This window comes from Natator depressus, chromosome 1 (assembly GCF_965152275.1).
Source record: "Natator depressus isolate rNatDep1 chromosome 1, rNatDep2.hap1, whole genome shotgun sequence".
NCBI lineage: Eukaryota > Metazoa > Chordata > Testudines > Cheloniidae > Natator > Natator depressus.
Window position 1 is genome coordinate 104,594,636 of NC_134234.1, and position 25,402 is coordinate 104,620,037.

Below are 25,402 nucleotides of genomic sequence, written 5' to 3' on the forward strand. Positions count from 1 at the left end.
TATGAAATTTAAGGGCCCAAGAAGGAAAGTGCTGAGTGCCCTCAACTCCTATTCACTTTTTGCTCACAAAGAGATGACGAGTTCTGCAGACAAAAAATGTGTTTGGGGAATACAAACGCTGAAGAGAAAGAAGTCAAAACTGTTCAGAGACAAGTTCTAGAGCAGAGCAGCAGGAAAATAAAACATGACCCAAGGGAACGCTGAAGAGAAAGAAGTCAAAACTGTTCAGAGACAAGTTCTAGAGCAGAGCAGCAGGAAAATAAAACATGACCCAAGGGCATCTCTTTTACCTGCTGTGGCAGATGGCATTCCTCAGAGCTATGGAATTATGAAGAAAGGCCCACTCCATTGCTGGAGGGCATTGGCCTATCTCACTAGAATACAAATATTAATGCTGCCATTCATAGTAATCACACTGGTGACAGAACTAAAGGGTAAATGATAATGTTTCCAGACAGCCTGCTGCTAGAACTGAAGTTAAAAATATCAAGACAAGGAATTTGTTTTACTTTTCTTCACTGGACTCAAATTTGCTCTTTTGTTACCGTTCAGATGCCTTTAAAAGGTTGAGTGTCACAATGACCGATATCTCACAGAGAAACGTGCTAATGTACAATTGGGCTTAAAACAATAGCAACAGAACAAGTGTTAGGGACAATCAAATATCTTCATAGGTTTTGCTGTCTCTCTTTTACTGAACTGGGGCTGACATGTAGTAATCACCACCATACTCAGCTAACATAACCCTCCTTCAATGACTCCTCATGAAGTCCTTCTGTTTCTGCTGACTATGCTTCTTCACTATTGAGTTCTAACTATTTAGGTTCTTACATGAGCACCATACACCATAGCATCTGAGCACCTCCCGAGAGTACAACAACAGCAATTATATTTCTCTCTTCCTTCCCTGCTGGCACCAGGCAGTCTTAGGGATTGTTTTCCAAATATCCTTGAATGTATAAGAGTGGTTAGTGTTCGTGTGTGTAAGAGTACTGAAAGGGCGATTACAGGAAATCTTGGTGTTGCTAATGCCGTGAAGAAGAGCAATACTTTCTATGTCATAAATAGCGTTCACAGCAGTCCCCAGATTGGTAGAAACACAACAGAGCTGCCGTTTTTAACCATTTCCCACCTGCCAAGTTATTATTTTTAAATAAATAAATACATGGTACAAATCTTAAATGGATTTAGGTCCTGATTCAACAGAGGACTTGAGCATGTGAATGATTCCAAACCTACTGAGCAAAACACTTAAGCTGATATTTAGCATTAAGCACATTGAGTAGTTTATTGGCTTCAGTGGGACGACTCATATGCTTATGGTTAAGCATGGCCATAAAGGCTTACCTAATTTTGGCCATAATAATCATAATAATCACCAAAAACTTTTATAACAATGCAAATTACATTTGGTTCATTACAGGGGTGACCAAACTGCGACTTGTGAGCCACGTGTGACTTTTACAGTTAAGTGCAGCTTGCGGAGCCCCCCCTTCTCCGCCTACTGGCTGGTGCGGGGGAGCTTGAGGCTTCTGCCCTGTGGCAGGGTGGTAGGGCTAGGAGCTTTTGCCAGAGATGACTGGTGCCTGCTGAGTGTGTGTGTGTGTGTGGGGGGGCATAATTTAAAGGTTCTTCCCCATCCAACAGCTTAAGTCATGCCTTCCCAGGCACAAACCCCCTCTTACCCTCAGCAGCCCCCTTCCTGCAATTCCCAGGTGTTAGATCCGTGTGGAGAGGCAGTGACAAACAGCTGGGAGCTGCAGGGCAGGGCCGCTGCTTCAGCCCCACTCCCGCTGAAGCCCTGAGCCCCGGCAGACGTGCCCTGGCTCTCGAACTTCTGAAGATTGTCATATGTGGCTAGGACAGTCAGTAAGTTTGGCCACATCTAATTTATTATATCAGCTTATTTTGGATCAATGTGAGATTATGAAATGATATATTTCTCTTTTCTCTTCCCTTCTTGGGTTAAGTGTCTTTTCCTGCCTTTTGGATATGTGAGAGAATAGATACACCATTTGAGAGCCATGGAATAGCTTCCTGCTGATTAATATAGAGGAAGATAAAACATTTGCCCATTTAACTCAAGTCACATCCTTCCAACATAGGGAAGAGTGGGGGGAGGGATAGCTCAGTGGTTTGAGCATTGGCCTGCTAAACACAGGGTTGTGAATTCAATCCTTGAGGGGGTGTTTGGGATCTGGGGCAAAAATTGGGGATTGGTCCTGCTTTGAGCGGGGGTTCGACTAGATGGTCCCTTCCAACCCTGATATTCTATGATTCTAAGAGTTTGAGCCAGTACCAAGTGGAAGGTGACACAGCCAGTGGATTCAGTGGATCTGCTGGGAAGTGTACACAGAACTGTGTGGAATCCAGCTGATGTCTTTGCAAAGGTCTCTGGTCACCCACCTGCCCACAGGCTACCTCTTGAGTTGTGCTGGATTGGCTCTGGCCCCAGTGCTTGCCCCCTTTGAGAAGGGTTGCCAACATGGAAATGAGTGCCACCAGGACATCAGATTTCTGGTGAGAATTTTATGCTCCTTCTTGGCTCCAGAATGTACCCTGCAGACACACAAACTCCTAACCATGCGGATTGGCATCTGTAGTGACTGGAGGCAAGGGGAGCATGGTACAGAGGGACACCACGCCACTTTCACAGATATGTTGGTTTTCACTTCCATTTTGTTCCCTATTGCACCATATAGCAGAAGGGAGAATAAGGCTTTATGTTCCTTCACTTTATTTTAAGGGACAAGCATACTTTTTGTGCCAATCTATTCATTACAATCCAGTGGTCCAGTTGAACTGAATGAAGCTTGAAAGTCACACAAGTTATCTAATTGCAAAAGAACAGTAGGTCAACTTCTAAGTTAGGAAGCTTTCCCTCAGTTTCCTAGGATGTTACCTAACGGTAGTGTGCTTCAGTTAAACTTAGAATGGAACAGTGGGAATGAATACCCAGCTTAATTTTAAAAAGAAAAGAAGTACTTGTGGCACCTTAGAGACTAACAAATTTATTATAGCATAAGCTTCCGTGAGCTACAGCTCACTTCATCGGATGCATACAGTGGAAAATATAGTGGGGAGATTTTATATACACAGAGAACATGAAACAATGGGTGTGACCATACACACTGTAACAAGAGTGATCAGGAAAGGTGAGCTATTACCAGCAGGGTGAGGGGGGGGTAACCTTTTGTAATCGTGGTGGGCCATTTCCAGCACTTTACAAGAACAGTAGGAGGGGAAATAAACAAGGGGAAATAGTTTTACTTTGTGTAATGACACATCCACTCCCAGTCTTTATTCAAGCCTAAGTTAATTGTATCCAGTGTGCAAATTAATTCCAATTTTGCAATCTATCTCATTACTGAGTTTCAAGAGCATAACAAGGACTCCAGTGGTACCTTAAAGACTAACAGATTTATTTGATCATAAACTTTCGTGGGTAAAAACCCCATTTCTTAGGATGCATCTGAACAAGTGGGCGTTTTACTCACAAAAGCTTATGCTCAAATAAATCTGTTAGTCTTTAAGGTGCCACCGGATTCCTTGTTGTTTTTGTGGGTACAGACTAACACGGCTACACCCTGATACTTAAGAGCATAACAGTTTTATAATTTATTAGTATTTATTATCATTCTCACAAATGAATGGAACTTAAATGGCCTAATTTATTTTGAATTGATGTAAAATAAGAAAATAACACAGCTAGCTGGAAATCTTTCAGTACAATGGAGAATAACAATAAAAGGATGAGATCGCCTGATCCATAAGGGGTTGTCAATCTACTTTTAATGTTACAAGTCACAACTGACTTGCTTGTCTTCACTGAAGCAGTTATCTTGAGTTAGTACACTCTAGTTACTCCACGTGAGCTCGCTTAGCTAGAGAGTGACCACATTCTGAAACAACTCAATCATGAGCTGCACACTGGGACTGGATTAGCAGTTGATGAGTTGTTGTAAGTCGAGCTGCTGTATCCCCTTTCCATTACTAGATGGACCTTCAGCACCCCTCATGCTCCAACCACCATCCCCATGGACTAGATTTGTGTGTGTGGGTGGAAGTCAGGTTAGAAGCAAAACTAGAGTTATAGCTTGAGTTAACACTACAGTGAAGACAAGCCCTTAGGGCATGTCTACACTGTGATAAAAAAAACCTGCAGCACAGAGTCTCAGGGCCCGGGTCAGCTCACAGGGCTAAACATTCATGTCCGTCATGGGGTCTGAGCCCAGGAACCAGTCCAAGCCTGAATGTCTACACTGCAACTTTATAGCCCTGCAGCCCAAGTGCAAGTCAGATGAACTGGGCCAGCCACTGCTGTGCCAAAAGTCTTTTATCACAGTGTAAAAGTTCTCTCGGAGGGAGCTTTAGAAAACAACTTTTTTAAAAAAAATTGGCTAAATTACATGTAAAGACCCTAGGTACTATTTACTAGGGAGAACTGGTTTGATTCTTGCAAAGCCCTAGTTTCCCATGGACCAGCTTTTGAGTCCTAAAGTTTGTGATGAAATTATAGAATTTAAAGTCTGCGAATTGGATTTCACAGTTTGTTTTAAGTGGGTCTAAAGCTAACTTTCAGTGAAATCAATGGAAAGACTGCCTAATTGGATAGTAGGTAGCATTTAGTTAGTATTTAGGGCAAAGAACAATTTGTTTTGGTGCAAGAGAAGGTTCACTTTCACCAGGGCTATTAATGTATGGAGCACAATTAAGTACTGAAGCTTGACTTAACATTTTAGTAACTATATATTTTAGGCAATAAAGGAAGCCCTCCCCCTCACTGAGGTTCTTTGTCTAAAAAGGTACTTTCTGAAAAGTACTTTCTGAATGAAGTGGCTGTAATTTGTATCAGGTTGATGGTGAAAGCTGACACAAAAACAATAGATTGTTTTGATTTGTTATGCAAGAGAAAGTCATATGGAAGGAGGGAAAACTACAAATCTCTCATTACTCATCCTTTGCAAATAATGGCACTAGAGATCCAGCTCTTTTTCACGGATTTGCAATTCTGACCCAAATGCACGCTTAGGCTGTGCGTTGTTACCAAAGTCAGGAGGGGGAACTGGATGGTGCAACACTGGATCCTGTTCCTTGTTCCAAAAACAAGATAGTGTTACCATCATGCAGCTCCCCGAAGGGGCACATAGAGGAGAAGGATGGTCCAGTGATTAGGACACGGCTTAGGCTCTGGGAGACCAGGGCTCAATTCCCTGCTCTCCTATGGACTTCCTGTGTGATCTTGGGCAAGTCAATTAGCATCTTTGTACCTCAGCTCCTCATCTGTAAAATGGGAATAATAGTATTTCTCTACCTCACAGGGGTAATGTAAGGATAAATACTTTAAAAGTATTATATTAGAATTAGGCATTATTATTCAGGTTGTGCTGAGTGCTCACAATCTATATGTTAGTGGATACAGCAAGAACCTGTATTCATTCCCTTTGCTGAGATTGATTGTGCTCTTGCCCTGAATACAAGAGTAGCTAGTGCAGGGGAATGTGGTCACTCCCGAGCCCGCAGAGAATGGATACACATTATTGCTGCCCTTGATGTTTTATTTTGCACAATTTTCAGGAGGGTGATGGGGGAAGGAGAAAGGAAGGGGACTTGGTGGAGGAGAAGGTGATGACAAAAAAGGAGGATTTGAATTTGGCCCTAAGAGTTCACTTTGGTTATTTTAACTTTCATGTTTGCCTTGTTCATGACAACATAATTATCTCATTTAACACAACATTTGGAGCTTGCTTTGTAATATTTCTGTTCTGTATGACAGCAGACGCAGTTGTGAGGCTAGGGGTGCAGAACACAACATGAACCTACAGCTACAGAAATATCAGAAGAAAACAGAACAAAACAGAGCACAGAGACTTTATTAAACACACTCAGCCATTATTATAATTTATGTAGTTAGAATGGAAACCAGTTATTTATTAAAGGAATTCTTAAGACTCAGTGTTTTATGCTCTAATCAGGAAATCTGAGTTTTATTTGGACAGAAAAAAAAAGTTCAATTTGCTTTAAAAGCCTCAGTAGAGGTTTTTTTGAGCTTAGGAGGTACCTTTTTCTGTTAATCTCATGTCATCCAGGTGCTTTACTGTGAATGTCAAATATTGCCCAAAGCTACAGTTGATAATTTACTATCCATAAATCAGAGTCTAAGTCTATAGAAGAGGTCTGGGACTGTAGTCGCCTGGGATTTATTATAAGTACGGTGGCATGACAATTGCTACAAGAGGTCTAGCAAAAAATGCCAGCACCTTTGATTCCCCCAACATAAATACATAAATTCGACAGAAGTTGGATGAAGTAGTTTTGGAGCTATAAACTACCATAAACAATTCAGCCAGTCAGCAAGCAACAGGAAAGTCCTAACATGACAAATGAGTATTAGTAGTACCCAATAACCTGCAGGGCAATAACCTATTCCACTGTTGCACCCCCAGTAAAATTACTCCTTGTTATACCTTTCTGTCACACCATAACAGACTCTTTTAACTCATCCAGAGGCCTTGTTTATTATAAGATACTTAAAGAAACAAAGAAGCCAGGAACATTGAGAAACACAACTCATTTCTGCTTCATCTTCCCTCCCCCATCCTTTTCTTCCATCCAGAATATTTTAACATGTCTCATAATTCTAGGCACAGATGGTTTAATGTGCATATATCTTTCCCTACAGCTAAAGCCTTATTCATACCCTCATCATCTCCCATCCTCATTACTGCAACTTCCTCCTCAACAATCCCATCCCCCACACCGCTCTTTTTAGCCTGTACAAAGTTGTACTCCCTAAAATCGTTTTCTTGGCCCACCAATCTGACCATGTAACCCCTATGAACCCCTTTACTCATTCTCCCTCCTCCCATGGATCAAGTTTAAGATTCTTGGTCTTGCTTTAAGCAGTCTACTTGACTTTGGCCCTTCTTACTTATCCTTCCTAGTCTTTTCACGAACACACACACACACACACACACACACACACACACACACACACACACACACACACACACACACACACACACACACACACACACACACCCAACAAGTCCATTTTGCTTAGTCTGAAATACCAGCCTCAACACGCTAGGCCATTTTGTGCTGCGAACTAAGTACATATGCCCCCATACCTCCCTGCACCCATATGTGACCACAACATATACTATACAGTGTCTGTTTGAACTCTGAGAAATCTTCAGTTATCAATATCGCCTCCGTGCACAGGACAGAGTGTTGGATTATGTCTGTACATAGTTTTCAAAATTGTTGAGTCCTTCGGAGAATTACATAATTCGAGATTAGGTCTCCACAGAAAGAGTCAGTGTAAAAATCATCAACAGTCACACAAAGGGGCAGATCCTCAGGTGGGGAGAATTGTCATAGTTCCACTGAAGTCATGAAATTTGACAGAGATATGATACTTTAACCCAAATTAGGATCTGCCCCTACAATTTTATGATCAAAATTGACCTTAACAAGTAAAAATAGCGCAGTATGTTCCAGGCTATGGATTATAGACTCTTTTCATTTAACTGTACTTCTCCTCTATCAGCTGAAGTGAGGAGACTTAAATCTCAGAAGTTCTTGATGAAAAAAAAAGACCTGCACAGAATGAGAATGTCTGTTTTGTTCCTAAACATCACCATTCAGAATGAGTGCTGAACGGATGCTACTTTTGGTCTGTTTTATCCAAATCAGAAGCTACTGAATAGGTGGCCAATCTAGATATGAAAGTGAACTTCACTGAACATATTTTTCTAAAGAATTTTCATTCCAATGATTCTATTTTACAACAGCAAATGCACAAGAAAAAATACCTGCCCAACCTGACTATATCTTATCAAACATATCCAGAATCATAAACGGTAAAGCAGACATTACCATATGGAAACATTTTATTTAGAATGGGAACAGAATCAGATGATAAAACAAAACCCACTGCTTTGTAAAATTAGTTATTTTTTCTATTGATGATTCCCATGCAATCAGAGTGATTGTTTACAATTAGTCAAATACAGTCTTCAAAGGAAACAAAAATCTTTCTCCATGTATTGCTGCAATTTAAATCTTGGTTATAACTGGAAGTAATGAGAGCCACTCTTAATCTAGAAGTCTGCGCCGTCAGAGATGCAAACAAAAATAATGTGACTGATAAGCAAGCAATTTAAAATATTAAGCATTGATATAAAGGAAAAGTGTGAAATGGAATATGAAGAATTGAATGATCTTTTATTCTGTGATTTCTGTAAGTCGAACAGTTTGGGGACTCACTATATCTGTCCAAAATGTAAACCACTAACATGAATGAATGGTACCGGATAACTAAAATCATAGCTAGATTGCTTTCAAACAGTAACACATATGTTGCTGTTTTGCTACAATTCTAATAATGAACTATCCCAAAAGTAACACTGCCCTGAAGTGAGCTAGATGCTTCCTATTACACAGAGATCTCTTTTCACTCAAAAGCTTACAATTTAAAGCCCTAACACTTCATCAGTATCCACTAGTGCAGATCCCTGTGAGCGAGTATGTGCTTGTGGTCAAATGAACTGGGATTCAGCAGATGTGGGTCCAATTCCTGGCTCTGCCACATACTCCATGTATAACCTTGGGGGAAGTCTATAACCCTATTACAATACACCAAATACTTGAACTGTAAGAAAAGATATCTATCTATATATATGCAAGCAAGCAGGCTAGTCCTATAGGGTACAGGATCCCCTCATGAGGATCCCCCATGTCATTCCATTTAGGATGAGGAAGTTGGAAGTATGCTCACCCACCCACAAAATAGGCCATGGGACAAACCCCACTGTTCTCAGTGGAATCTGTGAATGGACCCATACCTCTCACCCCAGGCAGAATACATCCATTACAGTCACACTATCTAGGAAATCTCCCTGGCCATAGCTGACCTGGGTGAAGGATTCTCATGGTTACAAGAACTCTGCATAAATTACACTCCAGCATCAGGCTGCATAATCATTTTCTTGTAAACTTCAGTTGGTGCCGTGGGAAGGGGAGAATCTACCCTTCCTCCCACCCTCATCTTCACTTCACACAGACTCCAACAGAGAGACCTTTTTGGGACCTGGGGGTGCTTCAGAGGCTCATAAGTACTTCCTTATATACAGAAGGAAAATCTTTGTGCACAGATCTGGGAGCATGACCCTTCTCCTTTCATTTTTGAGGAGCTTATTGACCTCAGGCCCCCTCAGAATTCAGCCCTATGCTCATATATCTGTGTCTGGCTTTTCCACAGCCATTTTTTTTAAAAAAAGTTTCTATGAATTCCCAGCCAGCAGGATGTAGACCTAAGTTGTACAGACTTCAGTGGCTTTCACAACCCAGAAAGCTGCAAGATCCTATTGATAGACTAGAACAGAGGTGGGCAAATTATGGCCTGCGAGCCACATCCAGCCTGTGGGATGGTCCTGCCTGGCCCCTGAGCTCCCGGCTGGGGAGGCTACCCCGGCCCCCCCCCCTTGCTGTCCCAGCCCCTCCCCTGCTGTCCCCCCTCTCAAGTAGCCTGAGTTCACCGGCCCTCCATACAGTTTCGCAACCTCGATGTGGCCCTCGGGACATAAAGTTTGCCCACCCCGGACTAGAGCCTTCCCTAAGGAAATGCTCTAGGGAAAGCAAACCAGATACTCAAATTATTTTTGAGATCCAGAAAGCATGGTCCCTCTAGATCAAGGTCAAGATCAATGGCAGGGAAGTTGAACTGCATTGCAGTTGCCTGAAGAATATTTGGTTCACAGAAAAAGAGAAGGTTATTTTCAGGCAATGATCCTTTATCTCCCATTATCATATTTACTCCAGGAAAAAAATAAGTAAAGTAATTTCAGTCATTTGGTTAAAATATTGTACATTTGAGTGAATACATTAAAAAATTGAAGCATTTACTCATGCCCAGAAATTTATACTGATTTTGTTACTTCTTGTCTTGATTAACAGCATATTTCTATAAATTACTGAGGTCCTATCATCTGATTTTTATATGCATTAAGTGACATTAAGGTTGTGATAATTCAAAGCTAAGGTTCTGGCTATATTGATCATGCTGACATGGCTCCAATGCTAAGGACTAAAATCAGAGGCATAAGGGGAAAAGAAGCTTAAAGTAATGTGATTTTCATTCAGTATAAATAACAGACCCTGTAAATTCAGTTTCATGATTCTCCACTTCAGATCATTATAATGCATGGTAAATATAGTGCTACCAGGAATTTGTGGGACAGAGGTAAACATGTGTGTCAAATGAATACTACCCCTTTTAAGGAAGGACAGTAGAGGGGTGTGGTCCTCTGTCCTTAAATCACGGTGTCCTACCCAAATATTGCAGACCTCATTGCATCCAAAATTGAGTTAGAACTACCTGCAACATCCTGTTGTAATCACATTAGTTAAGAGGCATACTAGTTTGAATGCTTGCATGGTATATGTTGGAAGCAGACAGCATTGCAATTTGATCAAGATATGTATCTTGAACCTTTTAAAAAAATATGCGGGATGGAAGGGAATGAGAAAATTCATTAAAAAATCTTGATCAAAGTATGCTGCTGACTGCTTCTCTATCAGAATATCACTGGTGTATTCTGGCAAGATGCCCAGAAGGAATGAGCAATATTTGGTAGATTCAGTTGCAGTGCGTACACTCTACATGGGTACTGATTGCAGTGAAGCTATGGCCAGCATTAGAAAAGGCTATAGCAAAAGTCATCAGGATCTTTAAATATAGAGAACAAAAACCCTGCCTCCCCCCATGTGGCAGATGCAGCAAAACTGGTGCTGTATCAATGCACAGCAGTAGAAGAGAAGACTCTCTGGAGGCTGCACTGAGCAGTCACATCACATGCACTTGATAGGACCTAGTCCCACATTTTCACACAGAGTTTGGGAGGAGGATCCTAGAAAGATGTTACAAGTGGGAACTTCTGCTACACCAGGGGTGGGCAAACTTTTTGGCCCGAAGGCCACATCAGGGTTGCAAAACTGTATGGGGGGCTGGGTAGGGAAGGCTGTGCCTCTCCAAACGGCCTGACCCCCGCCCTCTCCCACTTCCCACCCCCTGACTGCCCCCCTCAGAACCCCCAACCCATCCAACCCCCACTGCTTCTTGTCCCCTGACTGCCCCCCAGGACCCCACCCCCATCCAACCCTCCCCTGTTCCCTGTCCTCTGACTGCCCCGACCCCTACCCATACCCCCACCCCCTGACACGCCCTCCAGGACTCCCACACCTATCCAACCACCCTGTTCCCTGTCTCCTGACTGCCCCCTGGGAGTCCCTGCCCCTTATTCAACCCCCCTCCAGCTCCCCACACCTTTACCATGCCGCTCAGAGAGGCAGGACTGGCAGCTGTGCCACCTGGCTGGAGCCAGCCATGCCTCGAGCTGAGGCTGTGGGGGTGGGGGGTAGCCACCCTGGCCGGGAGCTCAGGGGCCAGGCAGGAAGGCTGGATGTGGCCCACAGGACATAGTTTGCCCACCGCTGTGCTACACAGATTACTACCCCAATCTCAGCTCTGTAACGGATGGTGTGCAGAGAGTTTATGAGTCTCCCAGGCTACTCAACTGGAGAGGCCATTCTATTGAAAGGTGGCATTTTCCTTTTGAAAGAGGTTGTGTAATGCTAATTTCACCTTTTAATGTCTATCTAAGCCTCCCCTCTCCAAGGGGAAAAGTCACTGACACCGACCAGTAATGGAAAGACATCCTGATGCAGTGAGTGGGTTCTTCCCTGCCTTTTTATTTAGTGATGGGAATGTAGTTTACACGGCTCTGTGGTCCAAATTACTTCTCTCTGGCTCACAACTCAGAGATGAAACTCAGTCCAGGATAAGAGATGCCACAACTCTCCCAAAACAGGGAGAGAGAAGGGCTCCCAAAAATGGGAGGTTGAGCCCTACCGCACCATCTGGGCTAGTGATCTGAGGAAGAAGCCAACCCATCCATTCCCACATTCATCTGGCTCAGAAAAGCTTACCCCCACCACTAAAGAAAGAGCTTGCTGGACTGGATTACTCCTTTGGTGAGGCTATAACAAGTCCCCAGGCTCTGTAGCCCTTTTAGGACATCTGGGAGACAGACAGTTCACTGTTAGGAGCACCAGGATATTTACTTTTCTTGGGACATCCTCCCCTTAGCAATCTGTGACCTCACCAGACAGATAGGCGGCAATCACTGGGTGTGATTCCAGCTTGAGCCAACTTACCTGAGCTAGCCATCATTTCACGAGCTCAATTCCCAGAGCAGTGAAGATGCAGCAACATGAGCTCCTGTGTAAGCTATACAAGCCCACCCAGAACCTCACGCTGCCGTGGCTTCACCATTTCAGAACCCGAGCTAGCTAGATTAAAGCTAGCTTGGGTATGTGTACCTGAGCTGCAACTGCACCCCATGATTGTAGTTTAGACCAGTGGTTCCCAAACTTGTTCCGCCACTTGTGCAGGAGGCCGGTTTGTTTACCTGCCGCGTCCGCAGGTTCGGCTGATCGCGGCTCCCAGTGGCCACGGTTCTCCGCTCCAGGCCAATGCGGGCTGCGGTAAGTGGCAGCCAGTACGTCCCTCAGCCCGCGCCGCTTCCAGCAGCTTCCATTGGCCTGGAGCAGGGAACCGCAGCCAGTGGGAGCCGCGATCGGCCAAACCTGCAGACACGGCAGGTAAACAAACCGGCGCGGCCCGCCAGGGGCTTTCCCTGCACAAGCGACGGAACAAGTTTGGGAACCACTGGTCTAGACATACCCAGAGGTCATGTTCCTGTTCATTTCATATTTCATTTACAGCTTGCCTATCCCAGGACAGTCATATCTATTTTTGGTTGGATTTTCTACTTTAATGGGAGTCTCAGAGCCAAATCCCTGTACCTGGCCTTAAGAGTCTCTAAATCTTTAAGCCTGACATTTCTGTATTATGTTTTTGCAGCATAAATTATGCAGTATACCTGAGGCATTGATGAGTACTAAATTCAGTACCATACCAGCAATTGCTTTTTTACAACTCTCAGCCTAGAAACTGCTTAAAATTATGTTACAACTGATCCAGAAACAAAAACAAACAAACAAAAAACTAGGCCTGAAGCCCATTCCTGATATGTACTATGTTTGAATTGATTGATTTTCACCCTCATTTTTAGAGTTAGTTTCCATTCATAGCTAAAATAAGTTCTCGATTCAAATATGAAAGAAGGAAAAAGTAGGTGCCCATGCCATCACTATTGCTCTCAGTTTTCCGCTTTCATTTAAAATAAAATTAACTCCTCCTCATGCAAAGCATGAAAAATTGAGCTTTGTGTAGGAGACTAAGAGGTCACTGAGACGGGATGGAATTTCCTTCCACCTGCCTTAGAGTGACCACCATACATCCCATTTTGGCCTGGACCCTTTTTTAAGCCCTGTCCCAGCCATCCTGACTTTTTTGGCAAAAGTGGGCATTTGTCAAAAAAGTGGGGTTCAGAGGAACGTGCAGGGAGGGGGGAGCAACAATGCCAGCCCGACACGAAAGGGGGTGGGGGGGAGGCAGGGCTCGGGCAGGGGGCAGGCAGCTCTCGGGCGAGCAGTGACACTAGCCCCATGTGGGGAGGGGAGACAGGGCTCAGGCAAGCAGCTTGGGCCAGCCCCCCTCAGGGAGGGGAGGGGGCTCAGGCCAGCTGTCCCTGCGGCTTCCTGTTTTCCCTTTAGGAAATATGGTCACCCTAACCCACTTATAACCTGTGAGCAGAGCTGCAACATGGCCACTGTTTCACTATACGTACAGGAGTAGCACCTGCTGTCATTCATGCCCCCTGTACAGGTGTTTTGATATGTTTCGACTGTATAAGTGGACAGCCCATAGTCCTACTCCTGGCCTATATCTAATGGATTTCCTGCATGGGCGCTCTGCCTGCATCCTCCCTCCAAGTTTTCAGCAGAATGGGGAGTGTTAAGTAGGATTCCAGCATTAGGCTCCAATCCTACAATCTATTCCATACATGCAGACCACTGAACACACACTAAGCCGTATTGATTTCAATATGGTGAAGGGATATGCCCACATGGAACAATTTTCAGGATCTGGGTCTTAAGAATATAAATGTAGTTTTATGGTTTTCACTAAAGAATTGTCCAAAGCAGCCAAGTAAAACACCTTAAAGTGTTTAGGTGCTGCTCATTTTTCGATAAGTGGCTACAAATATTGTAGTTACATTAAAAACACAAATGTAAAAACACATTTAAACACTGGCCACTGAAGCTGTTATGCTGATGAAACTTAATTGCCAGTTGTCCATGAAATGTTCCAAGCTCTAGAAAGCCTTTGTTGTTATGACGCAGATGGTATTGCTCATACACTCTCCAAACCAGGAAAGGAAAATGTTACAAAATCTGACTCTGTCCTTGTTTGTAATGCACCACATAAAAAAAGAAAAGAAAAGTAAAGAAAAAACATTTCCAACAGCACATTGCTCCAAAGAAAGCATCAAATATCAGCTGAAATTCCCTTTCAAACATACACTTCAGAAGATGCAGCTTTTGTGTTTAATATCATAGTCTTTGACACATCAGCTTCTAATATTTGCCAATGAAAATCTCTGATAATTACGATTTTTTTAAGGTTGGTACATTAAATGTTAAGTAGAGGTTGGACATTTCTCCTGTGCTAATAATGCCCTTTCTTAAAAGAATATGAACAGTGCTTTTAATTATATCTCTTACAAATACCTTAAGAAATTAGTTTTTGACTCCTATATATTATAAAGGATTATCTGATCTTTAATTTTTATTCAGGGTCTCTTTTGATATTAAAAAGTGAAAACCAACGCTGAATGACTGACCTTCAGACAAACATATCCAGAGGTTCTCCTTGACACCAAAAACCCAGTGATAAAAGGCTTTTATAGTACACTGACCTAGCATGTATAATCCTATACATTTGACTTTCACAGAGCTAAGAGTTCTTTTTTGCCTTGAAGAGTAGAAGCTCTTTTCTTTCAGTGCTGAAAGTCACAAGTTGTCCATGATAGGTTTCTGTGAAAGCAGCCATGGCCTCTTACAACATAGCACCTTCAAGGTGACCTTTTACATCAAAACCACAAGTCTACTATGACTCAACTTGACCCCTTTTAGCTCTGAGAAAATAAAAGCTGATGAGGACCATTCAGTTAGGCGTACGTGAAGTCTGTCAGCATATCCTTCTAAGAATAGCTGCTTGGTAAATAGAAATGAAGATTATCATTACTGGAGGGGTGGATTATACATTCTTTTTAGTACATTTTTTTCTCATTGTCCTTTTTGTGTCAATCTTGATTCTTAAGAAATCTTTTTTAAATGGAGGTTTGATTGTACAGTCAGTCAATCAAGGAACTGGTATTACCGCATGGATATTTGATCTGGTATCTTCCAAAATACCATGCCGGTCCATCGCACAATGCCATCTATGTGATGGAAGAGATTGAGAAAAAGATAGCTGCTAAATCCTTAACTTCTTACTCAGGACAGATTGCAACGCACACTAAGTGATTAGAGGAGATTGAACATGACACAAAGGTGAAGATAACCACGTTTTCAGGACACGATGCCTCAATTGGGGTTTCTGTGGGGCTGCTGGCTGAGCAGGAGACACGTCTCCCTACACAATGTATTCAGACCCTCCCAGCTTAGTGTGTGCCATGGTAAGTGCATTACAGGTCTAAAGAAGCAAAGCTGTTCCACTGTGAGTTCCACTGGCCAAGGCCCCTGCCTCCTGATAGCATCACTCACATGAGGCCATTGTCTGAGACTTCTGGTGCTTGGAAGCCATCACTGACTAAAGATGCTTCATCTGACAGTAACTTCTTCTATTTTCACTTACTCTGCTCAATCACATCTGAACCTACCAATCTTGAGGCCAATATGAACTCTGAGGTAGATTTTAGAAGGATGTATTGAGGAAACAAAACACAACGGAAACTAATTTGGAACTTTAATTGTGAAGTGGCTACTGATGATCCATAGGAAAAAATATACATTTATATTTATTGATATAATAACATAACAATAGAAAATAAACTGCTTAATATATTAAAAATTTTACTTTTATGATTATGTTCAGCTATAGCATTTGGTGCAATATTTAAGCTCTTCCCCTGTTTGTTAATAAAATAAAGTTTTGTTTAAATTATGGTGCTTTAAGCAGATTTCCAGTGAGTTCTGTACTTTATTTATTCATTTCAGCTATATTCATTCCCACAAGAATTTCAGCAAAAGTAAATTAACAAGACCTGGCATGACAGCTTTTTCTTTAACAGGGATTTTTTTTCCCCAGCAACCTCTTAGTGACATCTGATCCTTAGATGACTGGGAATCAAACATGAAATATGCTGATGCCTCTTCAGTGAGACACTGTAATTGCTATTATAATGAAGGCGGACCAGACTGCATTTAAAGATTTGCAAGGCTGTCTTTTTAGTAGAGACTATGTTTTGAATGGACATATGTGTTTTATAGCAAAAGTAGCTGGAACAAACCATGCAACCACCTTAGATTATAATTTGCTCATTTACACTTTAATGAATAAATTAGTATGCTGCATCAGTTCTGTTCTGCTGTCATGATAAAACTTGCATTTATATAACCTGTAATCAGCTTCAGTATGGCCACCAGGGGAAAAATGATTGTAAGTTGATGACCACAAATATTTGTTCTGTATTGCATAGTCCGGGAATTTACAAATGGCTTGTAGCAACATGCAAAAGCTAAGGCACTATTATTTGTGTGGCAATAGCAATAATTGCTGTGACAGCTGGGATGGATAGGAAAAAAGTGAAATGTAGGCTACTTCCTGTACATTTGTGCACTATTGATAAATGCAAGTTACAAAATGATTTCATTTCTCCCATAATTTATTTTGGCTGCTTTACTAATTGCTAGCCCAGAAAGAAAAGGCCAACATTTTGTCACTATGTGTCCACTCAAACTCTGTAACCTTGGAAAGCCTTTAGGTCCCAGTACTCAGTTCCTTCATAAGAAATACAAAAATCACACCAGTCCTCTCTCACTTTCCCTCTTTATAGAAAACGCCTGTTGTTGTTGTTGTTGTTGTTTTTCAGTTGAAAACTACTGAAGCTGGCCTAAAAACTTTTGAGTTAATCCCCAAACTTGAGAAAAACAAGATCTTCTAGAGCTCAATATTTCTTAGTTTAAAATAATTAAGAACATTTTCTTCCTTTGCTTTTACTTGTTTCTTTTCTCCAGTCAGAAGAAAGAGGATATAAGGGGGTACAGAACTGCTGATTTCTCTTTAGAAGACAGAATTTGTTATCCTCTTTCAACCTAGGGACTATAGGGCAAAAGTCCCATTCCAACCCAATGGACTGCAAAGAAACATCTCAAAAGCCCAAGAAGATTGCATTGTGATTCAACCAGTTGTGTGGCACTTCCTTATTTCTCTCAAATACTTGGGCCTTGTTTTAGAGTTTGTGACAGTCACTATCTACAAGTAAAATATTGAATGTATCATTTATTTGAATGAGAATGGTCTAGTTATTATGTAATCCTGCCTTGCATCCAGGGGATTGGACTAGATGACCTATTGAGGTCCCGTCCAGTCCTACACTTCTAGGACTTTATTTTCTTAGTTAAGTTAAGCTATGTGATAAAGGGGCATAACATGTTCTCTGTGATTTACTCAGGGAACCCCTGTATGGAAAAGTGAACGTAAGTGTTCGGGGAGAGGAAGGAGTCTGGAAATGGAAAGAAGTTTGGGGAACCCAACCTAGATTCCTGTCTTGGCTCTGGGCTACCAAAATGCACGATGGGTGGTGTTCTTCTCAGCACTGAGGGACTACCAGGAGACTTCCCTTGATACCTCTCCATCCATTCTGTTCTTCCTTCTGCTTTTCTTTCTCTACTGCAACTCCTAATTCCCACTCCCCCTTGAGGGCTTCACTGTGACCCCTTCCCCATTCCATGGGGGATATTTTAAAGTGATTAGAAATTAGACAATTAATGCTTCCACTGAAATGTCATCTCTGGTCTTTAGTGGTAACACCCACTGAGATTAATGGTGGATGGAGGAGCTCACAACTCCCATAATTTAAGTGGTCTCAAAACTCAGGAAGAACTATGCTACATTGGTTCCATGAGGTTCACATTTTGACAGTTATTTTCACAACCAGGAGATACTGAAACTTTTCTACAAAATCTAATATGTTGTTTGGGCTACATAAATGCATCAAATGAGCTGGTCATTTGACCTCCCTAACACAATGGCTTTTTCAGTGCCTCCTAAAAACAGCTTGCTCCAGTCACATCTTCTGAGCTAGTGATGAACAAAAGTTGGACTGGGAAGAGAGAGGAGAATGTCCGGTTCTAGTCAACCTCTTTTTACCCCACCTTCAGAGTAGGAGTTTTGTATTCATCAGTCTTCAATTCCTATCCATCTAATCCAGTATACCTATTAAGTAATTATATCCCAGTCTCACCATAGTTTCTGAGGGCTATAGCCACAAAGAGGACATAGGCTCAGTGTCCCAAGGCTTACCTGCAGAACCCTGTTACTGAGTGGAATCCTTTGCCTTGAGTTAGGTGCCTGGGCTTCCCATGCACTGTATGGGGAGAGAGTTAGTACCTAAGACTGGGATCCACAAAAACCAACAACATGAGTGGGCAGATACCGAAGATAGTCAATAAGAAATGCCAAAGAGAGGGGTGAGGGTTAAGCCCCACTGCTCAAAGGGACTTAGGCACCTACCTCTGGGACCGAGGGAGACACAGTCTCCCTGGGATTCACAGTCACGAACCCTCTCCTGAAGGCAGGCAACTGACCCAGGACATCCTTTTCTCACAAAAGTGAGGAGAAGGAAGCGGTGCCCCCCTTTTATGTAATAGCCTAATGGTTAGAGCACTCACCCAAGATGTTGGAGACCCAGATTCAGATCTGGTCCCCAATACCTGATTCAAAAGAGGAACTTGAACCCCAGTCTCCTACCCCTACCTTCCAGGTGAGTGCCCTAACTATGGGGTATTCTGAGATGAGTCTCTCTCAATGTTTCCTGTAGAAGCTGTTCCACTTTGCATAAAATACTGAAATATTAATTGAAGCATGGGACTTGAACCTAATTCTCTGCCCAGGACTGTGGGAGCTATAGAGACAAACTTATTTGTGCTCTAGCCCAATGAATGTTTAATTTCTGAAAGACATTGCATAAGAGGGTATTAAGGCTAATTGTTAGTTACTTCATTATCAGTTCAAAAATAGTGGCCAAAGAATAGATTCCCTTCTGATCCATCATCTGGGGATGACATCTCTTCTCCCCAGTGGAAAGACCCAACACCCAATATTAGCTGCTCAGGAAGGATTTGCCTGTAAACGAATACACAGCAGGAGTGAATATAGCATCAGATGCACTGCAACACAGACAGAAAATGGCAAAGATTTAGAAGCTATTCACATGATGGCAATTTTTTGTCCCCTGCTTAACTTTCTTTATGATAAATGTTGTTTTCACAATTACTTGCAATTTTGTGAATCAGATCATAGCAACTGTTTCCACAGTGGCCCTCTTGAGAGGAGAGGGATGTAATAAAGGTTTTCAATTTGTCTGCATTGGCTTAGTAGAGTGGAAATGTCAAGTGCGGCTTTCACATTTATAATGAATATGACTATAAAATGTATTAGTGGAAGTGCATACTTGAAATAAGAAAATAAGATTAGAAACAATGTTATGGTCATTGGACCATGTTTGAGAATGTCATTGTACATTTTGCTAAGATCTGAAGTCTTCCATTTTAGGACATGTCTAAACTTACTGGAGATCGATGCTGCTGTGATCGATGCAGTGGGGGTCGATTTAGCGGGTCTAGTGAAGACCTGCTAAATCAAAGGCAGAGTGCGCTCTGGTACTCCAGTGGAATGAGAAGATTGAGGCAGCGCGGTGTAGACGCCACAGTAAGTTGACCTAAGCTACACTGACCCCAGCTACGTTATTGGATCGACTTACTGTGATACTGCAGACAAGGACTTAGTTTCTACTAAGTACTTTAACCATTTATTTTTCTTTGTTACATTGATTAACCACTGGCAGACACATCCCCATTCATTTCCAGATAATGGTGTCCAATGTTGAAAGGACCCTTTACTCTCTATTTTTGGTTCCGTTGTTGAAAAGAATACTTCTTATGGGCCTGAAGAAGAGGGATTGTGGTGCCTAGCTGAATTAAACTGGTTTGAGTATCTGCCAGCATACTCTTGAAAGCTAAAGCAGTAAACATTCAGTCAGTCTTGTTCACTCACAGTCTAAGACTAGAAGCTAATTTGCGACAGTCTAAGAAGGCAGTGTCAGAAGTTGTTCCCTCTTTAGTTGTTAGGGCTTCCTTAACAATATCCCAATATGGGTTATCTCAGTTAGTAAGCGAGAGTAGTAGTAAAGTGATGGGAGGATATGATTATCTATACCACTGAAAACTGGAACATATATGTTTTGCCTATTCTAGAAGCATATGAAGTATATTCTTTCATTTGGAAAGCATGGGCTTATCCTCACTTCTCTTCTTCTTAAAATGCTCCCTTACTTCCCTATATCACTTAGCATTTCAACTCCAATACAATCTCAATGTTTATACATATTATAAGTATCAACACTTGATACAGTTAACACTGATAGGTCTAAAAGCATCAATGACTATAAACTAAAGATAAAAGTTAAGCATGGGAAGGGAGTAACAGAGCACAGTGGGGACCAGGATGGGGTGGGGAAAGTTGGGGAGGAGCAGAGACAGTATGTGGGAACCATGAAGTTGCGGGGGCCAGGTGGGTCAAGGAGATGGCCTGCGTGGCATTCCGCAATATGCAGTACTACTAACTACAGGTGTCCTGGAACAAACTGTGTAGCTTCGATTGGCACTTCTTAATTGTGCTTTCCTTACAGTTCAGCATAACTGTGTGCTATCTGAAAGTGTTTCATATGAAAGTATGCCAACCCTGCAAGAATGGATATAGGAAATATTTAGAAAAGGGTGACAGCTAACTCCAAAATCCATGGTATCCCTCCTTTTGCCTGATCTCACCCCTACTGATAGACAATTAGTAGAGAGAGGAGCAGGCTCTGAATTTCGTGGGATGGTGCGTCCTGCATCCTGGGGAGCTCAGGCAAAGACTGAGCCTGACGATTCCCTTACTCATTCGGATTACCTTAATCTTTCTATTAATTTCAAATCCTTTAGTTTCCTATTACCCTCTACATTTTCTCCAGTTTCTTTATATCCTTTATGTAGAATATTCTGCAAAACTTGATACTATGATATAATTTTAATGCACTTTACATAGACCTAGCTTCCTCTCAATTGTCCTGAGCTTTCATCCTCCATCTTCAGTCACATGACCAACCCCAGCCTTCCCCACATTACCCTTCAGAGGTTGGAGTCCTGAAACTTTCCTAATGCCAGCTCCTATGAACACTCCCCACAGGGTTTTCTTTTTAATCAGGGTACCATATTGTACTAAAGACCCCTCAGGTTTATAATCAATTGTGGAATTACTCACTTTTCTTTTGTGCCTTTTTCTGAATTGCTACTATTTAGCCACTAGTTTCCTATTTTACACCTGTATGTGTGTTCCCTCCCACTTCCCAGTGTGAACAATCTTTCACGCTTATCCTTGGTAAATTGCATTCTATTCCTCTGTTCTCATGCCTCCAATTTAAATAGATTTAAAGACTTATCTATCTGTCCTTTGATGCCCTAAATATTTTCCTCCAGTTTTTGTAGTCTGTACATTGAATCAGTATTTTCTCTTTCTCCAGATTGCTGCTAAATAAATTAAATTAGAGAAGTTTGAAGAATTCTGGTCATTTCGGTCATGCATCATATATGTAAGAGCTGACTGTAAATCTAGGGAAAATGATCTCACCAATGAATTTAAACTCAGAAGGATGAGTCTGCCCAATCATTTATATATTTTTATATTCATAATTCTGAAAATATATAGGCAAAACACAGAACTCTGAGGAGCATCAATGGACAGACTTACCCAACTTCCTGTAATAATTTGGCTACTCGCCATCTTCTAATGACATTAAAGAATTTAAAAGCAAATGAGATTTCCTATTTTCATAACTAAGCATTCAGTTATGGAGATATAATATTCCACAGGAATGCTACTAATATATGTTACCTTCTATTTATTCCAGTTTGCTTGCAATGAATAATACTGAATTAAAATAAAAACATATACGATTTTAAAGTAAAAGATATTTGTCTATTCATTTCAAAGCAGGTTAGCAAATTGAAGTGTGTTTTGATTTATCTTATACACAAGTTAAAAATTGAAGCCTTTAGAAAAGAAAAGAAAAGAAAAGAAAAGAAAAGAAAAGAAAAGAAAAGAAAAGATGTTGATGTCTTTTTTTCCTCTGTAGGTGTTTTATACAAAAGGAAGTGGCCATAAATTTAACATCAGTAAGAAATGAACTGCTATAGAACACAAGAACCAAATAACTGAGTTTGCTGACCATGTAGTATGTAAGTGTAAGCATCAGATATGGGTGGAAGAAAATTATTATTTTCACCTATACACAAGTAGTGAAATTCTGGCCCCACTGAAGCCAGTTACTCCACCTAAGAACTCCTTAATAACATATGTTACGTATAATACCAATACAAACGATCTAAGGGCCAAATTATGCCCACAGACATGTTAAGCTCAGTTCAACAGATATGTGCATGTGTGTCAGAGAGCAGAATTTGACCCCATAAGACTGACTTGCTATTATAGCACATGCCTGCTAATCCAGATGGTCTCTCTTCTTATGCCCCTTCCAGCCCCATATTGCTGCTCATACATTCTTTATTGATTTCTGCAATGAAAGGGCGATTCACTTTGGACCAATAAATAAATAGAAAGGAACCCTTGAAGTAGATACACCACAAAAGAAAAGGATCTGGAATAAAATCTTGCAATGCCTCTATACCTTTGTCATGTAAGCAATACTTACTCTGTAAAAATAAATTAAAACCATAAATAAGATTTCCCTGAAACAGCCTATGTTGAAAATTATCGTGTGTGTGTGTGTGTGTGTGTGTGTTGTAATCAACTAACAATTACTAATATATTTCAAAGGTTAGGACAACTTTGTGGAAGGTATTAACTATACCTAAGTTTAAAAAAATATAATCACACAATACTTCTCCATTCCAGTCTTCTCGTAAATTCAGCAGTAGGAAAGGAAACTGAGAGGAGCAATAATCAATTCTTCAGTTATAATACCCCAATGAGATGTTCTACTTTAGCTCATGAGTTTCAGGTGTTTTTTTACCACAAAAATATCCACTCAACATTTAGAAAACATTTCGTGTAGCGTTTGTACCATAGAATCATAGAATATCAGGGTTGGAAGGGACCTCAGGAGATCATCTAGTCCAACCCCCTGCTCAAAGCAGGACCAATCCCCAACTAAATCATCCCAGCCAGAGCTTTGTCAAGCCTGACCGTAAAAACTTCAAAGGAAGGAGATTCTACCACCTCCCTAGGTAACGCATTCCAGCACTTCACCACCCTCCTAGTGAAAAAGTTTTTCCTAATATCCAACCTAAACCTCCCCCACTGCAACTTCAGACCATTACTCCTTGTTCTGTCATCTGCTACCACTGAGAACAGTCTAGAGCCATCCTCTTTGGAACCCCCCTTTCAGGTAGTTGAAAGCAGCTATCAAATCTCCCCTCATTCTTCTCTTCCGCACACTAAACAATCCCAGTTCCCTCAGCCTCTCCTCAACACACTTACCCATTTTATCCCACAAAACATAGAACCTTTCAGTGTAGGATGTATCCAAATTATTATGAATTAGAATTAATATAATTGTGACTTTATCTGCATATATAGAAAGTTTGTGGTGACAGCTTCAATATTTAATTGCAAGTGTCTCATAATATAAAGCAGTCTTCAGACAAAATAGTATATTCTACTACAATGGAATTTCTCTATCTTGGTGGAAAGATCTCTCAGTAATATATTTTATAAATATTCAGCTATGTGATGGTAGATAGCACTTGAAATATTAAATATTTTCTTTTCTTTCCATTGTACTATGTGGACCTCATTACAATTGACATAGGAGACTGCCAAGTTAACCAGGTTACTTACCATCAATGTATTTGAATATTTTTTCTTGTTCTTCTGTCTCTCTTGTTCTACAATGTTTCAAACTTTTACATCATTCAAAAAATCAAAACCAATAACATTATATTTGTTTCACACATCTTTAAAACTTTGCATTTATATAGGTTTCAGAGTAACATTTATATAGTAGCTTTTACCCAATATACATACCTTAGAAAAAGTTTCCAAACGCTGTTTTCTAGTCACGACAGATAGATTATGATGGATATCAGGGGCAAGTAATTTACCCAACCTGAAAACTATCTGATATAAAGCACTTGGTGAAATCCCTATATAGATTAGATAGGGAGTCTCAACACATAACCCCATAGCTGGGCTTCCTAGACAAACCTGGTACAACCACATTATTTTTATAATGGATAGCACCCTAAATTAGCAAAAACTATGAACTCCAGACTATTGCTTTGATGTTGATTTCCTTGAAAGAGAAAAATCATTGTTCCCATTCCTCAGACTTGAAAATTTGTATCTGTGAAGAAATATGTTTGTGGTATTTCTAATTTGAACAAGTAAATATACAAATAAAATACAGAGCAGATATGGAATGTATTTGATATTTGTCATGTAGTTTCTTATTGTCCATTCTATATTTTATATTCTGTTATTTTTTTCTTTTTAAAGTTATTTCTGGCAACTCTATACAGTGGTTTTATGACAAAAGATAAGATAGAAGTGCAAGAATAACAGGAACTGAATGTGTCTTCAAAATGTGTGATTAGTCTGATTGTATAAATGTGTGGACGGGATGTCAATAAAAAAGCTCTATTATATCTATATTTAAAAAGATTACCAGTACTGACAAATCAAAAAGGGTAGAAAATACAGTATTTAGCTATAGAACATACAGTATCTATATACATATTTGTTGTTCCTCTTAAGAGCACCACTAGACGCAAGTCTATAACTCAAACAGATGATTGTTTGATATAGAGACATTATTGACAAGTTGTGAATATTTTAAGTTACTCTTGTAATGTAGGTGTCAATCCTAGAAACACTTTCACATATGCATAACTTTATGCATTTGAGCAGTCCCACAGAAATCAGTGGGGCCCACATGCAATGATAAGCACTGTTCCTGGCAGTCGATGTTTAGAAGATCAGACTCATAGCTGGTACCCAATCCATTTTGTAATTTATCAATTTTAATAACATTTTTAAATTGTGTGTTTAAGGGTGAAGTAAGGTCTTTCAAGCTATAAATATGTGTACCCAAACAGATAACCTCCTATGATAAAAACAGTTTCTGTCTTGATAACGGGCTTTCAAAAA

At 40.9% G+C, this 25,402-nt stretch overlaps 1 protein-coding gene and 1 pseudogene across 1 annotated transcript in view; one reads left to right on the plus strand and one right to left on the minus strand.

Annotated features, from left to right (window-relative positions):
* NALF1 (NALCN channel auxiliary factor 1) overlaps positions 1-25,402 on the minus strand; it is a 761,784-nt gene that overhangs the window by 160,365 nt on the left and 576,017 nt on the right. The window lies entirely within an intron of this gene.
* The window catches only part of LOC141987857 (pescadillo homolog), a 47,483-nt pseudogene continuing 40,953 nt past the window's right edge, over positions 18,873-25,402 (plus strand).